Raw genomic sequence first — 9,211 nt, forward strand, 5'->3', positions numbered from 1 at the left:
GGAATATTAAAATTTGGGAAAGGTAGTGAGATTGCAGCTGTGATTCTGTTTAGAGGACAAAATTGCTGGTGTGATCCATTCTGGGATGGGGCTGAGAAGTCTAATGAGGCATATCAGAGTGCTGAAATGGGTTTTTGGTCAGTGCATGCACCAATAGACTCCAAAAACATGTGCCAGAGCAGAAACATGTACTAAGTTGTCAGCACAAATTGACACAAAACAAGAGGTGCAAGTGTGTAAGGGTGTGCATTTTTTTCCTTTACAATAATAAATACAATTTTCAAATTTTGTCACATACCTCATAATAAGAATAACTAGGGTGCCAGTTTGGCTTCATACTAAGAACTACAGCTATGGCCTCAATTCAACCTCATAATAAAAACTATAACTATGACCTGAATTTGTTCTCATAAAACTACAACTATGGCTTTGTGATAATAACCACAAATCTTGTCTCAAATTGATTATGCATTATCCCCTATGGAATTTGGAATGGGTGCATGAAATGACTTCATCCTAGAATCATGTGGGGAGTCGATCCTGCCATTCTTTGCTGTCTGCGATTCAAATGTACTTGTGGTAAGTAGAATTATGTGATTGTAAACATCAATGTATGAGACTCTCAAAAAGTACTTCCATCCAAAAAGGTAGTAGATTGAAAACATTATTCTTATCTAAATTTGTTGATGTGGATGCCACTGGCTACAATATCATGCTACCTTTTACAGGTCACTATAAGATTCCAGCTAAGAACAGAAAACATGGTAGGAAATGTAAAGTGTAAGGTCATCATGCCAAGTCTTATGCACAACCATTATAAAAGAATTAAGACAGCAATTGTAGAAGTCCTATGATTTATTCAATCTAAATTTTTATTTATTATTTTTCATCAAAATTTATAGTATCTGTAGGAATGGTGCAGAAGGGTTGGGTTTTCAGATAATTCAAAATTCAATTAATCAAAGAAATAATAAGTTATATAATCTACCTTTTTAAAATATTTACAATCAAACTAAGTTAAGTGAATGAAGAGGTAAATATGGTAGATTATTTTCAAAAGTTTAACCTTGAATTAAATAAATCTACATGAATGAAAGCATTTAAAAAATGATTGTGGAAGGAAATTTCAGTACTCAATCTAAGTGGTGCTTGTAATATACAAATTCAAATGTTGGTACCTGATGTAATTCCTGATAGTTGTGATGTGTAATTCTGCTTCTTTTTTCCTCCTCCTCCTTATCATTGCCAATACATAACAACATAAAAAAGTGGAACTCACAGGAGAAATAAAAACAGATGAATGACAAACAAAAATAAAATGACAAATAATAAATAAAGAAATAAATAGAAAAATACACAAAGAAACTAACAATATTGAATGGCAGGTAAACAGAACATTCCAAACATTCATTTAAATCATTGAAATGAATCTTACTTCAATTACCCAAGCAAGCTTTCACTGCCAGAAAATCAGAATAAAGCATGATCTATAGATTATTAATGCAAAACAAGTAAAGCTTGATGATAGACAGTTTAACAATGCTATTGGTAAGAAATTGGCAGCTAGATAAAGAAATAATTAAGAAATCTGTGTGTGAGAAAGATCACAAACTCACTTCTATACGTTTAGAATTGATGAAAATTAGATTAAGCAGAATCATGGTCCTATCCAATTTTTTATTTTTTGTAAAACAGTAGTCACTACTTTCAACCCCGTGTCAAAAAAAAAAATCAGTGCTATAACCCAATATTTTTTATTCATTCTAGCGCAAGTACAAATAAATTTCACATGGACCTCCCCTACTCTAACAAGTTTAGTAGAGACACCACCATTTGATCCCCTGATCCCTCTATAAATTATTAGATAGATGCAACAAATGCATATATCAACACCCAACAGCACAGAAAACAGTCCGTACGATGACTGTTGCTGGGCTGAGGAAATTAAAGCTGGAGATGAAGAATGGTGAAAAAGTTAATTATTGCTGTGATATCAAGAAAAATGGGCAGTGGTAGCGATGGTTCAAAGAGGAAGAACAACAATGAGAATTTCAATTCAAAGATGTTAGCATCTGATGCCCTGCTTCTTCCCTTGGGACTCACCAATAAGTTCTTTATTGTGCTCTTCTTCGCTGCATCATATTTCAACACTCCTCCAACAACCTGTGAGATGGCAGCCAAAGAAGAAATTGTCTTTAGGAAACCTGAGGTCCAGCTCAAAGGAATTGCCCTTTGGTGACAATGAGGATGCAAACATTGCAGTTGCTGTATGTAATGGTACTATAGCATCCTATTCTCTTGAATCCTCCCTTGGGGACTGCAAGAGAGCTGCCTCTGTGAGGAGGACTGCCTTGGACCTCATGACTGGGAGATCCCTTGATGGGTTGCCCTTGGAGGGATTTAATTATCAGTCCATTCTTGGGCAGTGCTGTGAGATGCCTCTGGGTTATGTAAAAGTCCCTGTGGGTGTGGCAGGGCCTTTGCTAGTTAATGGGTCTGAGTACATGGTACCCATGGCAACCACAGAAGGTTGTGTGGTGGCCAGCACCAACATAGGTTGCAAGGCTATTTTTATGAGTGGTGGGGCTACAAGCATTCCTCTCAGAGATGGCATGACTAGGGCCCCTGTTGTTAGGTTTCAGAGTGCAAAGAGGGTTGCAGACAAGTTCTATATTGAGGATCCCACAAACTCTGATAACTTGTCAGACATAATTATTTAAACTGATCAAGAATTTATTTATATAATTATAGAGCATCTTGACTATCATATTGATAACAAAGAGATGTAGGGACACCACCAGAATCTAACTTTTTATGAAAATTGATGTGAAATTGAAAGAGGATGTGAAAATCATTCTTGAGCCTGATGTGCATCTGATCCTAAAGAATTGACTACAGTAACATGAAAATCTCAAACTTCAACAGATAATATCCTTACCATGTACCTATAGTTAAAAAACTTAAAACAGATTATCGCTATGATTGCAATATACACCAAATTCCCTTGTACATCAATTAATTAGAACACATAAATCATCTAAAACGAAAAAAGGAAACACAGCAAATAGATTGGGGGAGTAAGAAATGTACTGAGTGTTTTCTGGCCGCATCTCCAATTTAGCATCATGTGTAGCTGAATAAGGTGGAGTATCATCATCACTAAATGCATCATTAGCATATGTCATGCATGAAATATGATTATTATGCATGTCATGAACAAATGAACTAAAATCTTTAAGGAAATGAACAAGTTTTGCGAAGTATAAAAAGTTGACAACAAGTTGAACCAATGTATCTCTAGGAAACACAGAGCACCCTCATTTTCATAAAAGTAAATGAGATCTTCAAAGTCTGAAGGGTGGGTTTGATGAACTTGTGAAAACACATTAAGATCCTTGACGTAAGTAGAAATGGAAGCCAAGGACAAGGGCTTTCTGGAATCCATGGTGAATGATTGATAATGAAATACAATCAATGAGAAGTGGGAGGGAACACTGAGAGATTACATTCAACTAAGGGCATAACCCTCAGTGAAACACAAAGAGCAAAACTTGAAAATAATGATAAAAATTAGGGATCTAAACCTAAAGGGATAAGCATGTAAGTTATGTATTCAGATAAACTCACACACTACAAATATCAATGAGAAGTGGGAGGGAACACTGAAAGATTACATTCAACTAAGGGCATAACCCTCAGTGAAACACAAAGAGCAAAACTTGAAAAATAATGATAAAAATTAGGGATCTAAACCTAAAGGGATAAGCATGTAAGTTATGTATTCAGATAAACTCACACACTACAAATATCTATCTAAAATGCTAGCGAAGGAATAAGTTGATTAAACACAATTATTACTTTAGGTATATGAGATATATCTGTTAAATTGACTAATGTATGCTAACCGGGATTGCAATTGAAAATGTGTTGATATATAATAGGGTTGTGATTGTGTGTACCTTGAAACTTTTAAAATTGAACTCTGAAACTGGACTATGAAAAGATGAGAGTTTGAAAACAAAATCATATCAGTGATCTTGTCTAGTGGCATGATCTTGATTTTTACAATCCTTTTTGTGTGAAATTTGATCTGCATTATTTGTACTACTATTCGCCTACTGGAATTTGAAGGAAGGAAGAAGATGATGTTGTTAAGGAGCACCATGAGTTTGTTGTGCAAGGGTTATTGTACAAGACTTCCTTGTGCCTTAGGCAAACCTCAAACTAAGTTACAAGAAAATTGAAAGAGATTGTGGAGTTGGATACTGGTTCTGATGTAGACATAGAGGTCAATGTGAACCTACAAAATATTACAGAGTTAGAGACAAATGTGTGAATGTGTTGTCCTTTCAATGTGATCAATGATGCGTTGGTATTTGTAAAATGTCAGTAAGGATTATCCCGTTCAATACATGCCCTAGACACCAAATTTGAACCTTATTGTTTAGTGCAGCTGTCAATGGGCAACAGTCATATTTGAGAATGCTGCCCATGAAATTGGAATATTGAAATTTGGGAAAGGTGGTGAGATTGCAGCTGTGATTCTGTTGAGGGGACAAAATTGCTAGTGTGATCCATTCTGGCATGGGGAATGTTTCAGGTTATGCAACAAAGTGTTTTGAGAAATCTAATGAGGCATATCGGAGTGCTGAAAATAGGTTTTGGGTCAGTGCATGCATCAATAGACTCCAAAAATGTGCTAGGAACATGTACTAAGTTGTTAGCACAAACTGACACAAAACAAGAGGTGCAAGTGTGTAAGGGTGTACAGTTTTCTCCTTAAAAATATAAAAACAATTTTCAAATTTTGTCATATGCCTCATAATAAGAATAACTAGGGTGCCAGTTTGACTTCATACTAAGAACTACAGCTATGTCCTCAATTCAACCTTATGATAAAAGCTACAACTACTACCTGAATTTGTTTTCATAAAACTACAACTATGGCTTTGTGATAATAACCACAAATCTTGTCTCAAATTGATTATGCATTATCCCCTATGGAATTTGGAATGGGTGCACGAAATGACTTCATCCTAGAATTATGTGGGGAGTCGATGCTGCCATTCTTTGCTGTCTGCAATTCACATGCACTTGTGGTAAGTAGTCTATACTTATGTGATTGCAAACATTAATGAATGAGACTCTCAAAAAGTACTTCCATCCAAAAAGTAGTAGATTGAAAACATGATACTTATCTAAATTTGTTGATATGGATGTCACTGGCTACAGTATCATGCTGCCTTTTACAGCTCACTATAAGATACCAGCTAATAGCAGAAAACATAGTAGGAAATGTAAAGTGCGAGGTCATCATGCCAAGCCTTATGCACCAACACTATAAAAGAATTAAGACAGCAATTGTAGAAGTCCAATGATTTATCCAATCTAAATTTTTATTTAATATTTTTCATCAAAATTTATAATATCTGTAGGAATGGTGCAGAAAAGTTTTCAGACAATTGAAAACTCAAATAAAGAAAATGATAAATTCGTAAGTTATATAATCTATTTTTTTAAAATATTTTTAAATCAAACCAAATAAAGTGAATGAAGAGGTAAATATGGTAGATTATTTTCAAAAGTTTTAACCTTGAATTAAATAAATCTACATGAATGAAAGAATTTAAAAACTGATTGTAGAAGGAAATTTCAGTACTCAATCTAAGAGTGCTTGTGATATACAAATTCAAAGGTTGGTACATGGTGTGGTGTAATTCCTGATAGTTGTGATGTGTAATTCTGCTTCTTTTCCCCTCCCCCTCCTTATCATTGCCAGTGCTTATTTTTCTCCTCCTCCTTATCACTGCGAGTGCTTATACTATCCCCTATTGAAAAATCATCACCCATAGAAAGAGATAAATACACAAATCTAATAAAACTTAAAAACAAAAATCTACACATAAATTATAAGAATGCAAAAGAAAAATACATAACAACATATAAAAGTTGAACTCATAGGAGAAATAAAAACAGAGGATGACAAACAAAAATAGGATGACATATAATAGATAAAGAAATAAATAGAAAAATAGACAAAGAAACTAACAATATTGAATGACAGGTAAACAGAACATTCCAAACATTCATTTAAATCATTGAAATTTGAAACGAATCTTACTTCAATTACCCAATCAAGATTTCACTGCCAGAAAATCAGGATAAAGCATGATCTATAGATTATTTGTGCAAAACAAGTAGCTTGGTGATAGACAGTTTAACAATGCTATTGGTAAGAAATTGGCAACTTGATAAAGAAATAATTAAGAAATCTCTCTTTGTGTGAGAAAGATCACAAACTCACTTCTATAGGTTAAGAATTGATGAAAATTAGATTAAGCAGAATCATGGTCCTATCCAATTGTTAAGTTCTGTAAAACAGTAGTCACTACTTTCAACCCCAAAAGTTTTTATGCCCAAAAAAAATTCAGTGCTGTAACCCAATATTTTATTCATTGCAGCGCAACTGCAAATAAATTTTCACATGGACCTCCCCTAGTGTAACAAGTTTAGTAGAGACACCACCATTTGATCCCCCGATCCCTCTATAAATTATTAAATAGATGCAACAAATGCATATATCAACACCCAACAGCACAGAAAACAGTCCGTACAATGGCTGTTGCTGGGCTGAGGAAATCAAAGCTGGAGGTTAAGAATGGTGAAAAAGTTAATTATTGCTGTGATATCAAGAAACATGGGCAGTGGTAGCGATGGTTCAAAGAGGAAGAACACCAATGAGAATTTCAAATTCAGTGATGTTAGAATCTGATGCCCTGCTTCTTCCCTTGGGACTCACCAATAAGTTCTTTTTTGTGCTCTTCTTCGCTGCATCATATCGCCTGATCGCGAGATGGAGGGAGAAGATCAGGCCTCAACACCCCATGCTGTCAACTTTGGGGAACTTGTGGCCAATGTAGCACAGTTGTCTTCCTCAATTTATTTGCTTGGATTCTTTGGCATTGATTATGTGCAAAACTTCATTAGCAAAGGCAATGATGGCTCCTGGGATGATTTTAACATGGAGGCAGATTTCAACACCCCTCCAACAACCTGTGAGATGGCAGCCAAAGAAGAAATTGTTTTTAGGAAACCTGAGGTCCAGCTCAAAGGAATTGCCCTTGGTGACAATGAGGATGCTAACATTGCAGCTGCTGTATGTAATGGTACTGTAGCATCCTATTCTCTTGAATCCTCCCTTGGGGACTGCAAGAGAGCTGCCTCTGTGAGGAGGACTGCCTTGAAGATCCCTTGATGGGTTGCCCTTGGAGGGATTTAATTATCAGTCCATTCTTGGGCAGTGATGTGAGATGCCTCTGGGTTATGTAAAAGTCCCTGTGGGTGTGGCAGGGCCTTTGCTAGTTAATGGGTCTGAGTACATGGTGCCCATGGCAACCATTAAAGGTTGTCTGGTAGCCAGCACCAACATAGATTGCAAGGCCATTTTTATGAGTGGTGGGGTTACAAGCATTCTTCTCAGAGATGGCATGACTAGGGCCCCTGTTGTTAGGTTTCAGAGTGCAAAGAGGGCTGCAGATAATTTCTATATTGAGGATCCAACAAACTCTGATAACTTTTCAGACATAATTATTTATACTGACCAAGAATTTATATATGTAATTATAGAGCATCTTGACTATCATCTAGATAACAAACAGATGTAGGGACACCACCAGAATCTAAGATGTGAAATTGAAACAGGATGTGAAAATCATTCTTGAGCCTGATGAGCATCTGATCCTAAAGAATTGACTACAGTAACATGTAAACCTCAAACTTCAACAGATAATATCCTTACCATGTACCTATAGTTAAAAAACTTAAAACAGATCATCGCTAATATTGCAATATACACCAAATTCCCTTGTACATCAATTAATTAGAACAAATAAATCATCTAAAACGAAAAAAGGAAACACAGCAAATAGATTGGGGGAGTAAGAAATGTACTGAGTATTTTCTGGCCACATCTCCAATTAACCACTGGGTCGAATGTACAGTTCTCCTTGCTGCTGCTGCCTGCCTCCATACCTCATTAAAAAATCACCACCTACAGAAAGAAAATATACAAAATACCAAGAAAAATAAATAAATAAAAGAATTCAAACACGATGGAATACAAACAGAAGAATTAAAGATCAGAAACTGAAAACACATAACGAAAATTTAAAAGCAGAACTCAAAACAGAGGCATGGCCATGCCAAATAAAACATACAACACATTAAAATTAAACAAAGAAAAACAAAGAAAGAACAGTCTGCGCTGCTTCTCAAATAATCCGCCCATTTAAAAGAGGTAGAATCTGCTTTTTTCCCAACGGTAAATCTGCTTTTTTCTAAACGGTGACATAACAAATAACAAACATTCTCTGGATCGCTGTAGTTTGAGAGCCGTTGGGAAACGCTCCTTTGTGGGATGAGGATAAAATTTGAAAGAACAGTAAATTTGACACAGTTTCTTTTAAAAATTCCGAATGGAATGTAAGAGAATTTTTTATGATCCTTAATTTTAAACCAGAATTGCTACGATTAAACTTTATAGCTAATTAAATAAGTGTCATATAGTGAGAGTATATGGTTACTGTAATAGAAGTAGTAAATCTAAAGGATAAAGAATTATTATTATTAATTTTTATTTTATTTTTATTATATTTTAATGTTAAAAAATAAAGATTGTTTGAATTAATTAAGTATTAGTTTATTAATCAAGCAAAATGAAATGTAAGGTTGAAGTTTTAATTTTTTAATTTTTATTATGTTTAATGTTGAAAAATAAAGGTTGTTTGAATCAGTTAATTATTAGTCTATTAATAAACTAAAATGAAATGTAAGATTTGAAGTTACCTAATTTAAAAATAGAAATAGCCAATGTGATTTTACAAATTTAACTTTAAGTAAAATAAAGATTATTCTACAATTTAAAAAATATTAAATTAATCTACAAATTTTCATGTAATATTAAATAAATTTTAAATGGTAATAATTAAATATAATATAATTATAGAATAAATAATACTTATCTAATGTATAAATTATTATATAATATTTATTTGAATTTAAAAATAAAAAATATATATTCTATATCTATTAGTAGGTTAAATATATTTGATATTAAAATTATATTATTTATGTAGTTATGAATTATTATATAATAAATAATAAAGATTTAGTTACGAATTATTATATTATTTATTATTTATAATTCATAACT

General features: G+C 33.9%; 1 long non-coding RNA gene across 2 annotated transcripts; it reads right to left on the bottom strand.

Moving 5' to 3' along the window:
* Window positions 1-227: 227 nt before the first annotated feature.
* On the bottom strand, window positions 228-8,489 carry LOC131068312 (uncharacterized). 2 transcript variants are annotated; one of them, XR_009111980.2, is made up of 5 exons: window positions 8,217-8,489; window positions 7,951-8,050; window positions 5,704-5,828; window positions 1,179-1,235; window positions 228-557 (listed from the first exon to the last, which is right to left on the bottom strand). It is a non-coding gene; the product is annotated as an uncharacterized LOC131068312 (long non-coding RNA). The 2 variants fall into 2 exon arrangements; XR_009111979.2 differs by having other exon boundaries at window positions 7,951-8,487.
* Window positions 8,490-9,211: the final 722 nt, after the last annotated feature.

Source organism: Cryptomeria japonica, chromosome 11 (assembly GCF_030272615.1).
Source record: "Cryptomeria japonica chromosome 11, Sugi_1.0, whole genome shotgun sequence".
In the NCBI taxonomy this organism is placed as follows: domain Eukaryota; kingdom Viridiplantae; phylum Streptophyta; class Pinopsida; order Cupressales; family Cupressaceae; genus Cryptomeria; species Cryptomeria japonica.